The sequence below is a fragment of the Portunus trituberculatus genome, chromosome 50 (assembly GCF_017591435.1).
Source record: "Portunus trituberculatus isolate SZX2019 chromosome 50, ASM1759143v1, whole genome shotgun sequence".
Classification (NCBI taxonomy): domain Eukaryota; kingdom Metazoa; phylum Arthropoda; class Malacostraca; order Decapoda; family Portunidae; genus Portunus; species Portunus trituberculatus.
Genome location: NC_059304.1, coordinates 30,633,602 through 30,654,743, shown reverse-complemented (window position 1 = coordinate 30,654,743; position 21,142 = coordinate 30,633,602). Strand labels below are relative to the sequence as shown.

At 38.7% G+C, this 21,142-nt stretch overlaps 1 long non-coding RNA gene across 1 annotated transcript; it reads left to right on the top strand.

The window, feature by feature from the left end:
- The first annotated feature begins 188 nt into the window (after window positions 1–188).
- LOC123500146 lies at window positions 189–20,977 on the top strand. The gene is made up of 2 exons (XR_006673189.1): window positions 189–233; window positions 20,236–20,977. It is a non-coding gene; the product is annotated as an uncharacterized LOC123500146 (long non-coding RNA).
- The last annotated feature ends 165 nt before the right edge of the window (window positions 20,978–21,142 follow it).

The window sequence follows — 21,142 nt, the reverse complement described above, 5'->3', positions numbered from 1 at the left end:
TTTACAATCATTTTTGATTCTAGGGTTGGCTGGACAGAAAAACTGTCTTGCAGGAGAAATTCAGCCATCAAGTAACTGCAGAGAGAAAAAGAAAGGGATGGGAAGAAATAACTTGTGCTGTCAATGCAGTTTCTCCTGTAGCAAGAGAGAGGAAGTGAAGAAAAAAATTATTGACTTGAAGTCACCAGTAAAGGGGAAGCATGCTGCTCTCAAGCATCAATAGGAAAAAACTGGTAAGGAAAATGGTTTCATTTTGTGGGGAAAGGAGTCATCTACAGTAATGCACACTCGCCCGGTAGCTCAGTGGTTAGAGCACTGGCTTCACAAGCCAGATGACCGGGGTTCGATTCCCTGGCTGGATGGAGATATTTGGGTGTGTCTCCTTTCACGTGTAGCCCCTGTTCACCTAGCAGTGAGTAGGTACGGGATGTAAATCGAGGAGTTGTGACCTTGTTGTCCCGGTGTGTGGTGTGTGCCTGGTCTCAGACCTATCCAAAGAGCGGAAATAATGAGCTCTGAGCTTGTTCCGTAGGGTAACGTCTGGCTGTCTCTTCAGAGACTACAGCAGATCAAACACTGAAAGTGAAACACGCAAAAGCCAGAGGACCTGGGTTCGCTTTCCTATGCAGGTGGAAATAACTTGAGTATGTCTCAAGTGTAGCTCCTGTTCACCTAGCAGTGAGAAGGTGCGGGATGTAAGTCAAGGATGAGTAACCTTGTTGTCCCAGTGTGATGTGTGTGACTGGTCTTGGACCTATTGGAAATAATTAACTCAGAGCTCGCTCTGTAGGATAAGGTCTTTCTGTCTCATCAGACACTGCAGCAGATCTAACAGTGAAGTACACACACACACACACACACACACACACACACACACACACACACACGTCACCGTCGTTGAGAGAGGATGGCTCGTCTCCGGCTGCGTACAGGAAGAAAGAAAATACCTATGGTATTACAGGGCCCGGGTAACTCTAAGTTTTGTGTCCGTAAATGTCCTACTGTCTCTTAGTGTTGAAAGTGAGTGATATGGAGAGTGATCCCTGAGAGGGGAGTGTGGACGGTGATCGCTCTGGCCGTAATCAGCTGACAAAAACAAAAATGGCGTCCAGGCAAACTAGAGACTTCGAAGGTTTTATTACTACGCCAAAAGGACTGCAGAAACTTGACTTGGATGCAAGAATCCAGACGCTGGAGAGTAAGTTCCTAAGCATTTTGTCAATAGAAAAAAAACTGGATAGAGTTCTAGCCGAGAATGATTCATTTAAAAAACAGATCTACTTGTTAACGCTAGAGAATAAAGAGCTGTTGAAGGATAAAGTAGAGATGAAGAAAGAAAACCAACAACTAAGGAAACAATGCGAAGAAATGAAGGCTTGAAGAAAGAGGAATGTCTGAATCTAATTGACAATAAGATGAAAGAAGTGAATCATGAACATCTGGAGGTGCAAAGGTCGTTTAGGGAGATAGCAAAAAAGCAGGAAGAGGAAAATAAAGGGATTACGCAGAGGGAAATGATAAAGGCACTAAAGGAAAATGAGTATGTGGTGAGAGATATCACTGAAAAGAAAAAATGTGTGATCATAACAGGATTGCGGGAGGAAACTAACAGGAACTGGCAGGACAGGAGGGATAAGGAAAATGACAAGATTAAGTCTTTACTGAACAAGATCTCTGTGGAAGAAGAGGACCTATATGCTGAGGTAGAAGAAAGTGTGAGATTGGGAGCTTTTGAGGAAGGCAAGAATAGACCATTGAAATTGAAATTAAAGTCTCAGGTGGCAGCGGAGGCCTTGTTGAGGAGGGCTTGGAAACTTAAGGACTCTGAGGAAACCAAAACAATTTACATAAGAAGAAATATGTCACAAGATGAGAGAATGAAGATGAAGGAGCTAGTATCTGAAGTGAAGGAGAGGAATGACGAAAGAACAGAGGAGGAAAAGATCAAGTTTTTTTGGAGGATGAGAAATGGGAGGCTAAAGAAGTGGTGGATAAAACAGACGGAATAGGCATTACATGGAAGAATGAGACTAGGAATGGAATAAAAGTGACTTACACAAACATAGATGGATTTCTGTCTAAGAGGCTAGAATGTATGGATTACCTAAGAAATAACGAACCGGACATAATGTGTGTAGTGGAAACAAAGCTAAGGCCCGAAATAAAGCTAGACTGGTTTGTTGTAAAACACTACAAAGTATGGAGAAATGATAGAAAAAATAAAGGTGGTGGTGGTATAATGGTTCTTACTAAGGAAGATCTGATAGTGAAGGAGGTGAACTATAGTAAGAGAAATGAGGAAGTGATAAGTATGCTTATAACAGATGGCAAGAGGGACATTAATATTATAACAGTATACATACCACCCAGAACCAGTGCTTGGGAATATGAACAGTACCAAATGGTGATGAGAAATACTCTAGACAGAATGAAGCAAGAACTCATCAGAAAGGATAGAGTGATGATAGTTGGAGACTTTAATTGCAAAGAAATAGTGTGGGAAGACTACGAAGTGGTGAAAGGTGGTGAGTGGGCAGAAGAATTGTTAAAGGTAGCAACAAATAACTTGATGACACAGTGGGTGAGATCACCAACAAGGTGCAGGGGACAAGATGTTGCAGCAAGGTTGGATTTGGTATTTACCAGGGGAATCTCTCTAAAAGAGGAAATTGAACATGAAAGTCCCTTGGGAAAAGCGATCATGATGTCCTAAGCTTTGAGCTGGATACAGAATTAAGCACAAATAAGATTGTGGAACGCAGGAGGAAAAATTAAATTATACTAGGGCAAATTATAACCATATAAGGGAGTTCTTTAATGAAATTGACTGGTCCGTGGTATACCAGGAAAGAGATATGCAATTGAAGTATGATAAATTTATGGATTTGTATAACTCTGCTGTGAAAAGTTTGTGCCATATTACAGAAAGGGGACTTTAAATAATAAACAGTGGTTTAATAGAAATTGTGAAGAAGCAAAAAAGAACAAAGAAAAGGCATGGAAGAAACTTAAGAAAACAGTGATGTATTATCAAGGGAAGGCTACAAAACAGCAAGGAATAGATATGTTGAAGTAAGGAGAACAGCACAGAAGGAATATGAACAGAGGGTGGTGGAAAACTGTGATAGTGACCCAAAATGTTTTACAAATTCATAAATGGAAAACTAAATAAAAGGGAGGCAATAGAAAAGGTAAAAAACGGGGAAGAAGTATATGAAGATGCTGGAGATATAGCTGAAATTTTGAACGACAACTTTTGCAAAGTGTTTACAAAGGAGGAGCATTTTATGGGAGGAAGGCCTACGGAAATAAAGCAAATGCAGGACATCATGGTTACTAAGGAAGATGTAAGGAAAATTATAAGCAATCTGGATATTAATAAATCAATGGGGCCTGATGGCATATCTGGGAGGTTGCTAAATAAATGTAAGGATCAATTGTTGATCCCTGTATTTTATATTGTGGAAACCTCCATACAAACAGGGTTAGTCCCGAAAGAGTGGAAAAGAGCTGACATTGTGCCTGTATATAAGAATGGTAATAGAATAGAACCGCTAAATTATAGACCAGTATCGTTGACTAGTATATTGTGCAAGGTATGTGAAGAAGTAATTAAAGCTAAGTGGAGTGAGTATCTAGAAAGTGAAAACATTCTGAGTGAAAGGCAGTTTGGTTTCAGAAAAGGAAGATCGTGTGTATACTACAACATAGAGAGGGATGGGTGGATGCTATCTACCTGGACTTGAGAAAGGCCTTGGATAAAGTACCACACAATAGACTGATGTGGAAACTAAAGATGATTGGAGGAGTAAATGATAAACTAGCAAAATGGATGGAAAATTACTTAATGGGAAGAGAAATGAGAACAGTGGTGAGAGGAAGGAAGTCCGAGTGGAAGAAGGTAACCAGTGGAGTTCCACAAGGGTCAGTGCTGGGTCCCATCATGTTTTTGATTTATGTTAATGATATGCCAGTAGGAATTGACAGTTACATGAACATGTTTGCGGACGATACTAAAATTATGAGGAGAGTAAAGAATGTGGAAGATTGTAACAAGTTACAGGAAGATCTTGATAAAATATATGAGTGGAGTAAGGAGTGGCAGATGGAATTTAATATAGACAAGACCCATGTTATGAAAATGGGAAGAAGTAGATACAGACCAAACTGGGATTACAGGCTGGGTGATGAGAAAATTAAAGAGACCAATGAGGAGAAAGACTTAGGAGTAACTGTGCAAAACACTTTGTCACCAGAGAAACACATTAACAAGATTTTTTGGAAAACATACAACATGCTTCAAAATATTGGCCTTGCATTCCACTACCTAGATGAAGGAATGATGAAGAAGATATTATGCACCTTAATATGACCCCAACTAGAATATGCAGCATGTGTCTGGTCACCGCATATGAAGAAAAATGTGAAGAAGGTAGAAGAAAGGGTACAAAGGCTGGCAACAAGGATGGTACCAGGACTCAGGGAGTTAGATTATGGGGAAAGACTGAGGAAGCTGGGGCTGACCACATTAGAAGAGAGAAGAACAAGAGGAGACATGATAACTATGTATAAACTGGTGAACAAGATTGACATACTGGATAGAGAGTTGATAAAGGTGACCACAAGTAATTATCTCCGAGGACATGGAAAAAAGCTAATAAAGGACATCTGTCTAAATGACGTGAGAAAATACAGTTTCCCATCGTAGCATTGATAAGTGGAATAAACTGAGCAGTCATGTCGTTGATGCGGTGTGTGTCAATCAGATGAAAGAGAGATATGACAGGAATGGACAAGGAGACAGGACACAGAGAGCTTAGCTCGGGCCCTGTAATACACAAATAGGTAAATACACACACACACACACACACACACACACGGACGTGCCTCCTGCGCATGAACGGCATCTAAATAACACTCCACACGCTAAGCAATGTGCTTGAGTGAGAATAGTTATTGCTATTGAGGGGCGACCAGAGCGAGTGAACGAGTGTACAGAGTGAACGTAGCCTGGTGGCGTGTACATGGGAGTGATCGGAGGTGGGAGAACCTCCACACTCCAAACGACAGAGCGGGAACCCACAAAGGCCAGCCATAGCAGCCGCCAACGCATCCAACCACACACGTAACTACCAGGCATGGCCCCCAGTGACCACACACCCACATGTTCCCAGGAAAAGTAAGGAAAAATGGATAGACCAGTAAGGAATAAATTACCAAATTCAAAATATGTTGATGAGGCCCAGGGAGCAAAGCCGAAAGTGGCCAGTCAAAGCATGAGTCCAGCTTCAACAGGGGCAACATTGCAAGGTAGATTGGTGATGTTGGAGAAGAGATTTGAGGAGTTAGTGAAGGAATTAAAAGTTCAGAGGAGTGAGGAGGAGCAGGATAGAGAATTCCAAGGCTTTGAAGGAAAGAGTTAAGAGACTGGAGGAAAATGAAAACGATTGGTGGATGAGAATGCATTTGAAGGTGGAGGTTGAAAAATACAAGAGACGGTTGGAGGAGAAAATGGAGAGAGTAGTAAAGGAGAAAGATGACTTTAAGGAAATGATTAGTGAGCAGAATGAAAGGATTGAAAGGGAATGGGAACTGAAGAAAACACAATGGACTGAGTCGAGGGAAGCAGAGATGGTTGGATTACAAGAAATAATTACAGATCAGTTGAAGGAAGACAAAAAAGAAAGGTCCAAGGAACTGGTTAATGTAATGAAGAATAAGGAAACATTGATAAGGAAATAGCAGAAAAGAAGAAGAGTGTGTTAATATTTGGGATGAAAGAACAAAATATAACATATAAGCCGAAGACAATTAAGGAAGAATTGAAAACGGTAAGAGATCTGTTAAAAAATCTAAATGATGATGAAAAAAAAGACCTACAAGAAGAAGTGGAAGAGATCCATAGACTGGGTCCGTATAAGGAGGGAGTGAACAGACCGATTAAAGTAGTACTGAAGTCACAACAATCTGGAGGATGTCCTATATAGAACATCAAAGTTAAGAGAGATAGAAGGTTGTAAAGAGGTGTTTGTGAGAAAGAATAGAAATGAGGAAGAGAGAAGATATAAGGAATTGGTGGAAGAGGCGAGAAGGAAAAATGATGAGCGGTCTGAGGAGGAAAGAAAAGTTTTTGGAGAGTTATAGGAGAGAGTCAGAAAGTGGTATGTGGAAAGAAGGAATGGAGGAACCCCTAGAGGAGCAGTGGGTGGACCGTAATGTATACTAATATAGATGGGATACTGTCAAGTAGATTGGAATTGCAAGACTATATGATAGTGGAGAAGCCTGATATCGTGTGTTTGACTGAGACAAAATTGCATGAAAAAACAAAGATAAATTTGGATAATAAATATAATATATGGAGAAAGGATAGAGAGTAAAGGTGGAGGAGGAGTTATGATTATGACGAAGAAAGAAATAAATGTGGATAAGGTTTGGTATGGGAAGAACAACGCAGAAGTGATAAGCATAAGGATAAAAGTGATGGAAAAGAATTAATAATCATGGTGACCTATGTACCTCCTAAAACAAATTCTTGGACATTAAGGAATATGACAATATGATCAAGGATACTTTACAGAGTTTGGAAAGTGTATTATCTGGAAAAGAAAGGTGATACTAGTAGGAGATTTTAATTGTAAGGAGGTGGATTGGGAAAATCTAGTAAGTGGTGTTGGAGAGGAAGCATGGGAGAGAGATTTCTTAATCTAATGATGGAAAATATGATGGAACAGAGGGTGAAGGAAAATACTAGATATAGAGGAGATGATGAACCGGCTAGACTGGATTTGGTGTTAACAAGAGAAGTGTACCTATGTGGAGATATACAATACAAGTGTCCTTTGGGAAAGAGTGATCATGTGGTTATGGAAATGCAGATAGCAACAACACAGCGAAGGAAGGACAAGACATACAGGAGTGGTAGATTGAATTATAGAAAGATGGACACAGAAAGTTTGAAAAATTATTTCAGAAAATTAGATTGGGAGGAGATGTTACAAATCAGAGAAGTGCAAAAGAAATATGAGATTTTTATGAAATATTATAAAGAAGGAGTTATGAAATTTGTACCAAAGTATAAACCAAGAGAGGAAGGAAGAAAGGATTGGTTTAATGCAACTTGTGTTAAGGCTAAGGAAAAGAGAGATGTGGCTTGGAAAAGATGGAAAAGAGCAGGAATATACTAAATAAGGAGAATTATAGAGTGGCAAGAAATGAGTATGTGAGGGTAAGGAGGAGGAAGAAAGAAAATTTGAAAAGATATTGTAGACAAGAGTAAGGAACATCCAAAATTGTTTTACAGGTTCATAAATGGTAAACTTAAAAAGAGAGAGTCCATTGAAAGATTAAAAGGAGAGCAAGGGATAGTAGATGACCCTAAGAATATAGCGGAATTGCTAAATAATAGGTTTCAGCAAGTATTTACTAAAGAAACAATGTTTGTAAAGCCACAGAATGTACAAGGAAATGTGCACATGGAGGACATTAAGATACCTAAAAAGGAGTTATATAAAATGTTGGAGGAACTTAAAGATGATAAAGCGATGGGACCAGATGAAGTTTCAGGAAAATTATTGAAGGAGTGTAGAGAAGAATTGATTGATCCATTATATGATATTATAAGGTGCTCATTAGAAACGGGAAGTACCAGTAGAGTGGAAGAGAGCTGAAGTGGTGCCCATTTATAAGGGAGGCAGTAAGGAAGAGCCTCTTAACTATAGACCTGTGTCTCTAACAAGTGTGGTCGGTAAGATTTGTGAGAGGGTGATAAAGAAATATTGGATACGGTTCCTGGAGGATCATAAGTTATTATCGGATCATCAATTTGGCTTCAGGAAAGGGAGGTCATGTGTAACAAATCTACTGAGCTTTTATTCAAGAGTGGTTGACAAAATACAGGAGAGAGAGGATGGATGGACTGTGTATATTTGGATTTAAAGAAAGCTTTTGACAAGGTACCTCACGAGAGACTGTTATGGAAAGTAGAGATTTATGGAGGACTGAAAGGAAAAGTGTTAAAGTGGATGGAAAACTACTTGAGATGGAGGGAGATGAGAACGGTAATAAGGGATGCAAGGTCGGACTGGTTGGTGGTGGAGAGTGGAGTCCCACAAGGCTCAGTGCTGGCACCAATACTTTTCCTGGTATATATAAATGACATGCCAGAGGAGTAAACAGTTATATTAATTTGTTTGCGGATGATGCGAAGTTGTGTAGGTGTGTGAAGAGTGAAGAAGATTGTGAAATTTTACAGGCAGACCTGGATAAGATTTGGGAGTGGAGCAAGAGGTGGCAAATGGAATTTAATCTGAGCAAAAGTCATGTGATGGAGATGGGAAAGAGTGGAAGACGGCCAAGAGGGTCATATAAGATGGGTGAAGAAGTAGTGTTGAAAAAGGTGGAAAAGGAAAAGGATTTGGGAGTGATAATACAAGACCATGGGCAGTTTGAGGCTCATATTGATAAGATGTTTGGAGAAACGTATAATTTGATAAAAATATTGGATTAGCCTTCCATTATATGGATAAAGATATGATGAAGAAATTAATTAGTATGGTAATTAGACCAAGATTGGAATATGCTGGAGTGGTTTGGTCCCCTTATAAAAAGAAGCATATAAGGAAGTTGGAGAGATTGCAGAGAATGGCAACAAAATGGTTCCGGAATTGGCAGAAATGACCTATGAGGAGAGATTAAAAGAAATGAATTTGCCTACCTTGGAACAAAGAAGAGAAAGAGGAGATTTAATACAGGTTTATAAACTGTTGAATGGACTGGATGAAGTGGATAATGAGCAAATGATGTTGAGAGAGGAAAACTTAAGTAGAACTACAAGATCGCATAGTAAAAAGATAGCCAAGGAATATGCTTGAAGGATGTGAAAAATATAGTTTCCCACAAAGATGTGTGGAGGTGTGGAATGGTTTGAGTGAGGAGGTGGTGTCAGCATGTGCATAGTTTTAAAGGAAAGTTGGATGTGTGTAGATATGGAGACGGGGCCACACGAGTATGATACCCAGGCCCTGTAAAATTACAACTACGTGAATACAACTAGGTGAATACACACACACACACACACACACAGAGACACACACACACACTGGCGCAGTTCCGACGATCACCTGATCTTCACTACACCTGTTGTATAGTATTTACAGTGGCCTGGGCAGGTAGTGTGGACTCATTTTTTTTTTTCTCTCCATGAAATCAATTAGTAAGGAATAATGAGTGAAAAAGATATTCCATCCAAATGCAGACATGAAAATAGAGAAGGGGCTGATGATGACAATGTCAGTGAGGGAGAACGCGTATTCGAAGGGTTCAATATTGAATGTAAATTAGATAAACTGATAAAGGAGAAGATGGAAATGAAAGAGAATAAAGAACAGGAAATGGAGTTTATAAGACTGAGAGAAAGGATAAGAAAAGTGGAAGAAAACGAAGCTAGGCTAAGAGCGGAAAACGAAAAACTAAAAAAGGAAGTAGCTAACTACAAGAAGCAGATGGAAGAAGGACTCGGTAAAGCCGAGAAAGAAAAGGAGAAGCTGAAAGATCTAGTAAACAAGGAAGAGGAAAAAGTACAGAACGTGATTAAAAAAGAAGTACAGGCATGGAGAGTCCAAGATAAGAAAGATAAGGCCAATTTTCAGGAGGTGATTCAAAAACAACTTAAAGAAAAAGAAGAAAATATGACAAACAATATGATAGGAGTCCTCAAGACAAAAGAAAATCTAGTTAGAGAAATTGCAGAAAAAAAGAAGAGTGTAGTCGTATTTGGAATAAAGGAAAAAAATATAAAATATAGACCAAAAAGAGAAAAAGAAGAAATGAAATCAGTCAAAGACCTACTGAAGAATCTTAATGATGAAGATAGGCAGAACTTGGAAGAGGAAGTAGAAGAAATAAACAGAATGGGACTATATCAAGAAGGAAAAACGAGACCAATTAAAATACTACTAAAATCACAAGCAGGAACAGAAGAAATATTATATAGAACAACAAAACTTAGAGAAACAGAAGGCTGTAAGGATATCTATATAAAGAAAAATAGAAATGAGGAAGAAAGGAAGAGATACAATGAACTGGCAGCAGCAGTAAGGAAAAAGAATAATGAAAGGTCAGAAGAGGAGAAGAAGGCATTTTTTTGGAGAATTCTAGGAGACAGGATAAGGAAATGGTATATAAACGAGAAGGAAGAGAAAAAAGTGGAACAAGTTTAACTAAAAATGATGAAGGCAAAAGACTAAAAATGATGTATACGAACACAGACGGGATTTTATCAAGTAAATTAGAATTAAAAGATTACATAAGGAAAGAAAATCCAGATATTGTATGCCTGGCTGAAACAAAACTAAATGAGGCAATCATAATAGATTTGGATAATAGGTATAATGTATGGAGAAGAGACAGAGTGGGTAAAGGAGGAGGAGGAGTCATGATAATGTTAAGGAAGGAGATAGTGATAAACCAAGTGGAATGTGCAGAAGGAAAAGCAGAAATATTGTATATTAAGATGCATATTAATAAAAAAGAGATAACAATCATTGTAACATATGTGCCACCAAAAACAAATTCATGGACCAATCAAGAATATAAAGACATGATAGATGACACAATAAGGAGTCTAATGAGAATCGTTAAAGAAAGGAGAAAAGTGATATTAGTAGGAGATTTCTACTGTAAAGAAGTGGACTGGGAAAATTATGAAAGTGGTATGGGGAAGAAGCCTGGGAGAAAGATTCTTGAACCTAATGATAGACAATATGATGGACCAGAGAGTAAAGGAATGCACAAGATTCAGAGGAAACGACGAGCCGGAGATTGGACCTAGTTTTTACAAGGGTATACAAATGAATGACGATATAAGATATAAGTGCCCATTGGGAAAGAGTGACCATGCAATATTAGAAATAGATATAGAAGAAGGAAAGGAAGATAGAGACGATTCATACAAAGGAGACCGATTAAATTACAGAAAGGCTGATATTGAGAATCTCAAGAACTATTTTAAAACGTAGACTGGGAGGAGATGGAAAACTCAGAGACAATGCAAGACAAATATAACTTATTTTTGGAAATATACAAAACAGGAGTCAGGAATATGTCCCAAAATATAGACCAAAAGAAGAAGGAAAGAAAGATTGGTTTAATGCAAGGTGTGCTAGGGCAAAGGAGAAAAGAGATGGAGCATGGAAAAGGTGGAGGAGAAATAGAATCCAACAAACAAGGAAAACTTCAAGGCAGCGAGAAATGAATATGTTAAGGTGAGGAAGGAAGAGGAAAAGAACTTGAAAAAGATATTGTCGAAAAATGTAAGGAGCAACCAAAATTGTTCTATAGATTCATAAATGGAAAAATTAGGCAAAAGAAACAATAGAAAGGTTAAAAGGAGAGAACGGGATGGTGGAAGACCCAAAAGTATGGCAGAACTATTAAATAAAAATTCCAGGAGGTCTTTACTAAAGAATCCAAATTTGAGAGGCCACAGGGTAATAGAGAGACAATCTATATGAAAGAGATTAAAGTAACCAAGCTTGAAATAAAAGAGTTAATGAAGGAACTGGATGAAGAGAAGGCAATGGGACCGGATGAAGTCTCAGGCAGAATACTGAAAGAATGTAGGGAAGAACTAGCAAGTCCTATATACAACATCATAAAATGCTCAATAGAAAATGGAACAGTGCCAGTAGAATGGAAAAGAGCTGAGGTGGTTCCCATATATAAGAGCGGAAGGAAAGAAGAACCTTTAAATTACAGACCGGTATCACTAACTAGTGTAATATGCAAGATGTGTGAAAGAATAATAAAGAAACAATGGATCGAGTTCCTTGAAGACAACAAATTAATATCAAATAGCCAATTTGGTTTTAGAAAAGGACGGTCTTGTGTAACTAATTTATTGAGTTTCTATTCTAGAATAGTTGATAGAGTACAAGAGAGAGAGGATGGGTTGACTGCATAAAAAAAGGCGTTTGACAAAGTGCCACAGAAGATTACTGTGGAAGTTAGAGGAGAAGGGTGGCTTAAAAGGAAGCACATTGAGATGGATAGAAAATTATTTGAGGGGGAGAGAAATAAGGACGGTAGTTAAAGATATGAAGTCCAAGTGGAGAGCAGTAGAAAGCGGAGTGCCACAGGGTCAGTATTGGCACCAGTACTTTTCCTCATTTATATTAACGACATGCCAGAAGGAGTGAACAGCTACATAAATTTGTTTATGGATGATACGAAACTGTGCAGAGTTATAAAGCAAAAGGAGGATTGTGAAATACTGCAAGAAGACCTAAATAAGATCTGGGAATGGAGTAAGAAGTGGAAATGGAATTCAATGTGAACAAAAGCCATGTCATGGAAATGGGAAAGAGTGAAAGACGACCTGTGGGAATCTATAAGATGGGAGATGGAGTAGAACTGGAGAAAGTCAAAAGGAAAAGGACTTAGGAGTGACGATGGAAGAAAACAATCAACCAGTAAGCCATATTGATAGAATTTTAGAGAAACATATAATTTGCTAAGAAATATTGGAGTAGCATTTCACTACATGGACAAAGAAATGATGAAGAAATTGATAAATACTATAATAAGACCCAGATTGGAATATGCAGGAGTAGTGTGGACCCCTCATAAAAAGAAACACATAAGAAAATTGGAGAGGCTACAAAAAATGGCTACAAGAATGGTCCCAGAACTTGAAGGGATGACATATGAGGAGAGACTAAAGGCTATGGATCTACCAACCTTGGAACAAAGAAGGAGAGAGGAGACCTGATACAAGTCTATAAATTGATCAACGGAATGGACCAAGTGGATAATGAGAAACTGATCCTGAGAGAAGAATATGACACCAAGCACAAGATCGCATAGTAAAAAGCTGAGAAAGGAAGATGTCTGAGAGATATAAAAATATAGTTTCCAGAGATGTATTGAGACGTGGAACAGTTTAGATGAAGAAGTAGTGTCTGCAACGAGTGTGCACTTTTAAAGTAAGATTGGATAAGTGTAGATATGGAGACGGGCCACACGAGCATAAAGCCCAGGCCCTGTAAAACTACAACTAGGTAAATACAACTAGGTAAATACACACACACACACACACACACACACATTTAGCTACATTAAAACATTAATGAATATAACTTCCTGAAAATTAGTGCTAATGAGAACGAAGTTCACTCTATGTTTGTACATTTCAGGTGAGGAGTGCCTGATGTAAAATGAAGTGTTGAAGAGGCAATGTGAAAAAAAGATGTCCAAGTATCTGGTGTTCCTGGACTTTGATCATCCTGAGATGGTCATTAAATGTAGGGATGAAAATTAAGTTGTGACTGTGTGTGTGAGTGGTCTCAGAAATACCAGAGATTGGAGACAAAAGTGATATAATATCTGGTGCAACAGAGGATCACATCAAGAGTGATTTACACACACACACACACACACACACACACACACACACAAGGCCAATAAGAATCAAACTTAAGTCACAAAAGGATGTAGATGAATTGGTGGAGAAGTCATGGAGGCTAGCCCAGCAGGAAACAACAAGGAAGATTTGGTTGAGAAGAGATCTCGGTGAAAAGGAAAGAGAAATGTTAAATGAGTTGAGAAAGGAGGCTTTGAAAAAAATGAAGAGAGGACAGAAGAAGAGAAGAAAGAGTTTTTCTGGAGAATCTTGGATATGAGACTGAGGAAGTGGTTCATAACCCAGAAAAGTACAGCAAGAAAGGACTAAAGAAACTTACATATGAGCGAAATGTAATGTATTCCAACATAAATGGAGTGATATCGGGATTTTAGAACTCAACGATTACTTGAGGGACAAGAACCCAGATATTGTGGGTCTTACTGAAACAAAACTGAGAGAGGGAGAAGACCTGATGAAGGTTGGAGAAGGAAATATAACGTTTGGAAAAGAAATAGAGTAGGTAAGATGGGAGGAGGAGTGATGTTGCTGGTTAAAAAGATATAAAGGTGGATCAAGTGAAAAAGGTATGGGAAAGGCAGAAGTGCTAAAGATCAGAGCAGAAACTAATGAAGGAAAAAGAGGCACTACATAGTGGTGTACGTACCACCTAAGACAAATGCATGGTCAGTACAGGAATATGAAGAAATGATAAGTGATACAGGAACATGTCTGGAAGAAATGTTGGGTGGCTGTGAACGAACTATAATGATGGGAGATTTTAATTGTAAAGAGGTGTGTTGGGAGGACTGGTCAATGGAAGGATCAGAGACAACATGGGAAATACACTATTGACACTGGCAATGGAAAATGTGTTAACTCAGTGGGTCAAAGAAGATACTAGGTTTGGAGGAGAGGGAGCATCGTCAAGACTGGACTTGGTCTTTAGTACAGAGCCAATGGTCATTGAGGAGATGAGGGTGGAGTGCCCTTTAGCAAAGAGTGATCATGCAGTTTTGGAGTTCAAGGTGATAGACGAAGAGAAATCTAGAAGAAATGAAGAATATAAAGTGGGAAGATGGAATTATGCCAAGACAGATTTTGGAAACCTAAAGAAATTCTTTCAAGAGACAAATTGGATGAAATTCAAGAGTGCTAAGGAGCAAATGAAAAGTGGAAGGAATTTATAAAATATACAAAGAAGGTGAGAAAAATTTGTACCAATAAGACAACATAGAGAAGTTGGAAAGCAGGACTGGTTTAACGATAGATGTGAAAAGGCTAGAACAAGAAAAGAGGATGCATGGAAGAGGTGGAGAAGGAAAAGACGGATTAAGCAGTGGGAAAGTTACAAAAGAGCAAGAAATGAATATGTGTTGATTAGAAGAGAAGAAAGAAAGAAACAAGAAAAGGATATAATTGATAAATGTAAAGACCAACCAAGGCTTTTTTACAGACATGTGAACAACAACATCAAAAATAGAGAAAGTATTGAAAGTTTAGAAGTAAATGGAGTATACAGTGAAGATCCCAGGAAATGGCAGAGGCTATGAATGGATGCTTTCGGAAGGTATTCACAAAGGAGACTGCTTTTGACAAACCACTGGTAATGGAACAGAAAGGGATTATGAAGGAGTTTCAAGTAACGGTGGAGGAGATCAAGAACATGATGGGGAGTTTAGAAGTGAGAAAAGCTGTGGGACCTGATGGGGTATCAGGATGGATTTTAAGAGAATGCAGGAGCAATTGGCAGAAAAAGTTTGTGAAGTAATTGATGCCTCATTAAGGGAAGGCGTAGTGCCCCAAGACTGGAAAAGAGCTAACATTGTCCCAATCTATAAATCAGGTAACAAGAGAGACCCATTGAACTATAGACCAGTGTCACTTACAAGTGTGGTAGCTAAGATGTGTGAGAGGGTGGTGAAGACTAGATGGACAGACTTCTTGGAGAAAATGACATACTTTGTGAGTGTCAATTTGGTTTTAGGAAAGGGCGTTCATGCACGACAAACCTGATATGTTACTATTCGAGGGTGATAGATGTAATACAGGAAAGAGATGGTTGGGCTGATGGAATATATCTGGATTTAAAAAAGGCCTTTGATAAGGTACCACACCAGAGACTGATCTGGAAACTTGAAATGGTAGGAGGAGTGCATGGCAGTTTACTAAAATGGATGGAAGACTTTTGGTAGGAAGAGAAATGAGAACAATAATTAAGGACAGACCATCAGAATGGGGATTGGTGGAGAGTGGAGTTCCACAGGGATCAGTGTTGGCACCAGTAATGTTCGCAGTCTACATAAATGACATGGTGGATGGGGTGTCCAGTTATGTGAGCCTATTTGCAGACGATGCAAAATTGTTACGAAAAGTGAGATGTGACAAAGATTGCGAACTACTCCAGGAAGACTTGGACAGAATATGGAAATGGAGCTGTACATGGCAAATGGAGTTCAACACGACAAAATGCAAGAAAATAGAGTTTGGCAAGAGTGAAAGAAGAATCAGGAGTATGTACAAGATAGGAAATGAAGACATAAAACCAGTCATGAAGAAAAAGACCTTGGGGTGACAATTACCAATGACCTATCGCCAGAGAGACATATAAACAAAATAATTGGAGAAGTATTGAACTTATTGAGGAACATAAGAGTGGCGTCAGATATCTAGATGAAGAAATGATGAAGAAAATAATTACTGCAATGATAAGACCGAGGCTTGAATATGCAACAATACAGTGGGCTCCGAACTTAAAGAAACACATAAGGAAACTAGAGAAAGTACAGAGGGCTGCAACGAAAATGGTGCCTGACTTAAGAGATTTGACTTATGAAGACAGACTGAAAAGAATGCAACTTCCAACCCTGGAAAACAGAAGAGAAAGGGGAGACCTGATAGCAATATACAGAGTGATGATTGGCATGGAAAAATGGATAGGGAAGATCTGTGTATGTGGAATGGAAGAATGTCGAGAGGGCATGGGAAAAACTAAAATGGCCACTTATAGGAGAGATGTGAAAAAATATAGCTTCCCTCATAGAAGGGTGGAAGCATGGAATAGTTTAGACGTGGAAGTGGTCAACGCAAGGAATATTCATGATTTTAAGAAAAAGCTGGACATTAATAGATATGGAGACGGGACAACACGAGCATAGCTCTTTTCCCGTATGTTACAATTAGGTAAATACAATTAGGTAAATACACACATATGAGACATTGGTGAGGGAAACTGTAGACAAAAAGAGATGTGTGGTGATATTTGGTGTGGAGGAGGATAAGACACCGAGTAAAATGGAGAGAGAGAAAAACATAAAAAAGGTGATAAATAATATCATTAATGTGGTGCAGGAGGAGGGAAAAGACCTAGTACAAGAAATAGAGGACTTCCATAGAATTGGAAAGTTCACAAGAGAAGGTATGAGGCCAATAAGAATCAAACTTAAGTCACAAAAGGATGTAGATGAATTGGTGGAGAAGTCATGGAGGCTAGCCCAGCAGGAAACAACAAGGAAGATTTGGTTGAGAAGAGATCTCGGTGAAAAGGAAAGAGAAATGTTAAATGAGTTGAGAAAGGAGGCTTTGAAAAAAATGAAGAGAGGACAGAAGAGGAGAAGAAAGAGTTTTTCTGGAGAATCTTGGATATGAGACTGAGGAAGTGGTTCATAACCCAGAAAAGTACAGTAAGAAAGGACTAAAGAAACTTACGTATGAGCGAATGTAATGTATTCCAACATAAATGGAGTGATATCGGGATTTTAGAACTCAACGATTACTTGAGGGACAAGAACCCAGATATTGTGGGTCTTACTGAAACAAAACTGAGAGAGGAGAAGACCTGATGATGGTTGGAGAAGGAAATATAATGTTTGGAAAAGAAATAGAGTAGGTAAGATGGGAGGAGGAGTGATGTTGCTGGTTAAAAAGATATAAAGGTGGATCAAGTGAAAGAAGGTATGGGAAAGGCAGAAGTGCTAAAGATCAGAGCAGAAACTAATGAAGGAAAAAGAGGCACTACATAGTGGTGTACGTACCACCTAAGACAAATGCATGGTCAGTACAGGAATATGAAGAAATGATAAGTGATACAGGAACATGTCTGGAAGAAATGTTGGGTGGCTGTGAACGAACTATAATGATGGGAGATTTTAATTGTAAAGAGGTGTGTTGGGAGGACTGGTCAATGGAAGGATCAGAGACAACATGGGGAAATACACTATTGACACTGGCAATGGAAAATGTGTTAACTCAGTGGGTCAAAGAAGATACTAGGTTTGGAGGAGAGGGAGCATCGTCAAGACTGGACTTGGTCTTTAGTACAGAGCCAATGGTCATTGAGGAGATGAGGGTGGAGTGCCCTTTAGCAAAGAGTGATCATGCAGTTTTGGAGTTCAAGGTGATAGATGAAGAGAAATCTAGAAGAAATGAAGAATATAAAGTGGGAAGATGGAATTATGCCAAGACAGATTTTGGAAACCTAAAGAAATTCTTTCAAGAGACAAATTGGATGAAATTCAAGAGTGCTAAGGAGCAAATGAAAAGTGGAAGGAATTTATAAAAATATACAAAGAAGGTGAGAAAAATTTGTACCAATAAGACAACATAGAGAAGTTGGAAAGCAGGACTGGTTTAACGATAGATGTGAAAAGGCTAGAACAAGAAAAGAGGATGCATGGAAGAGGTGGAGAAGGAAAAGACGGATTAAGCAGTGGGAAAGTTACAAAAGAGCAAGAAATGAATATGTGTTGATTAGAAGAGAAGAAAGAAAGAAACAAGAAAAGGATATAATTGATAAATGTAAAGACCAACCAAGGCTTTTTACAGACATGTGAACAACAACATCAAAAATAGAGAAAGTATTGAAAGTTTAGAAGTAAATGGAGTATGCAGTGAAGATCCCAGGAAATGGCAGAGGCTATGAATGGATGCTTTCGGAAGGTATTCACAAAGGAGACTGCTTTTGACAAACCACTGGTAATGGAACAGAAAGGGATTATGAAGGAGTTTCAAGTAACTGTGGAGGAGATCAAGAATATGATGGGGAGTTTAGAAGTGAGAAAAGCTGTGGGACCTGATGGGGTATCAGGATGGATTTTAAGAGAATGCAGGAGCAACTGGCAGAAAAAGTTTGTGAAGTAATTGATGCCTCATTAAGGGAAGGTGTAGTGCCCCAAGACTGGAAAAGAGCTAACATTGTCCCAATCTATAAATCAGGTAACAAGAGAGACCCATTGAACTATAGACCAGTGTCACTTACAAGTGTGGTAGCTAAGATGTGTGAGAGGGTGGTGAAGAATAGATGGACAGACTTCTTGGAGAAAATGACATACTTTGTGAGTGTCAATTTGGTTTTAGAAAAGGGCGTTCATGCACGACAAACCTGATATGTTACTATTCGAGGGTGATAGATGTAATACAGGAAAGAGATGGTTGGGCTGATGGAATATATCTGGATTTAAAAAAGGCCTTTGATAAGGTACCACACCGGAGACTGATCTGGAAACTTGAAATGGTAGGAGGAGTGCATGGCAGTTTACTAAAATGGATGGAAGACTTTTAGTAGGAAGAGAAATGAGAACAATAATTAAGGACAGACCATCAGAATGGGGCTTGGTGGAGAGTGGAGTTCCACAGGGATCAGTGTTGGCACCAGTAATGTTCACGGTCTACATAAATGACATGGTGGATGGGGTGTCCAGTTATGTGAGCCTATTTGCAGACGATGCAAAATTGTTAAGAAAAGTGAGATGTGACAAAGATTGCGAACTACTCCAGGAAGACTTGGACAGAATATGGAAATGGAGCTGTACATGGCAAATGGAGTTCAACACGACAAAATGCAAGAAAATAGAGTTTGGCAAGAGTGAAAGAAGAATCAGGAGTATGTACAAGATAGGAAATGAAGACATAAAACCAGTCATGAAGAAAAAGACCTTGGGGTGACAATTACCAATGACCTATCGCCAGAGAGACATATAAACAAAATAATTGGAGAAGTATTGAACTTATTGAGGAACATAAGAGTGGCGTTCGTATATTTAGATGAAGAAATGATGAAGAAAATAATTACTGCAATGATAAGACCGAGGCTTGAATATGCAACAATACAGTGGGCTCCGAACTTAAAGAAACACATAAGGAAACTAGAGAAAGTACAGAGGGCTGCAACAAAAATGGTGCCTGACTTAAGAGATTTGACTTATGAAGACAGACTGAAAAGAATGCAACTTCCGACCCTGGAAAACAGAAGAGAAAGGGAGACCTGATAGCAATATACAGAGTGATGATTGGCATGGAAAAATGGATAGGGAAGATCTGTGTATGTGGAATGAAAGAATGTCGAGAGGGCATGGGAAAAACTAAAATGGCCACTTATAGGAGAGATGTGAAAAATATAGCTTCCCTCATAGAAGGGTGGAAGCATGGAATAGTTTAGACGTGGAAGTGGTCAACGCAAGGAATATTCATGATTTTAAGAAAAAGCTGGACATTAATAGATATGGAGACGGGACAACACGAGCATAGCTCTTTTCCCGTATGTTACAATTAGGTAAATACAATTAGGTAAATACACACACACACACACACACACACACACATCGTGGCATTGATAAGTGGAATAAACTGAGCAGTGATGTCGTTGATGCGGTGTGTGGCAACCAGATGAAAGAGAGATATGACAGGAATGGACAAAGAGACAGGACACAGAGAGCTTAGCTCGGGCCCTGTAATACACAAATAGGTAAATACACACACACACACACACTACATTGTTCTTTTAAAATTTAATAAGTAATAGTTTTGTAATACATTCTCTTCCTCTTTTTTATTTACAGGTGACGATGAAGAGGACTTGGCAACAGGTGACATAGATGTTACACTACCATCAAAGCCAGCCTCACCAAGACCAGGACCCAGTGGCATCCAAAACCTCCAAATCTCATCACCTCCAGAGCCTCTGTCACCAGACACTGAAACAGAGGGAGTAGTGGAGATAGCATCTGAACCAGCTCCACCACAAGCTGATGATCACCAATACAGCCAACCTCCTCATGCTGGTAGAAATCAGAGAGGCTAATCACGTCGTGAGGGTACACTGGCTCCAGAAATGCTTCAAGTTCATGAGGACATAAGAAACTCCTTGTCTGATTTGACTGAATGCATTACTACATATTTGCCAGGAATGGCAACATCTTTGAATGAATTGGCATCTCGCAGACTTGTTTAGGAACATTTCAAAATGTCCGACAAAATATTCTTATGTTATTTTTGCATTCCAGTGTCATTTCTTTTCTGATATGCTCATTACCAATTTCTTTTTATTTAAGGAATACTCTTATTATTTTCCACAGTTATTTTTCTATTTTGCTTGATATATAGGTAGTTATTTCTTTTTAAATTTAAGGAGTTTATACCCTGTTTTCAAAGTGCCATTTATTTTCTTATTTTGTACAATGACATTTATTTCTTTTTAAGGAGTACCCTATTTATTAATGATGAAATGTGTTTGCACTAAAAGTTCAAATGTAATGCAGACTTGGCCTCCAAATACCATTTATTAATTATGAAATAATTTTAGTGTACATTTGCATTTCCTCAAACATTTCAGTTAATATTTTGACAAAGATGTAGATTTATTTTGAAGGTGAACAATTACCTATTGTTTATAATATTTAGTAGCTTTTCTTAAATACTGCTTCAGTTTCTTGTCCTAGTGGTGTATTCAGCTCACCATTACCTTTC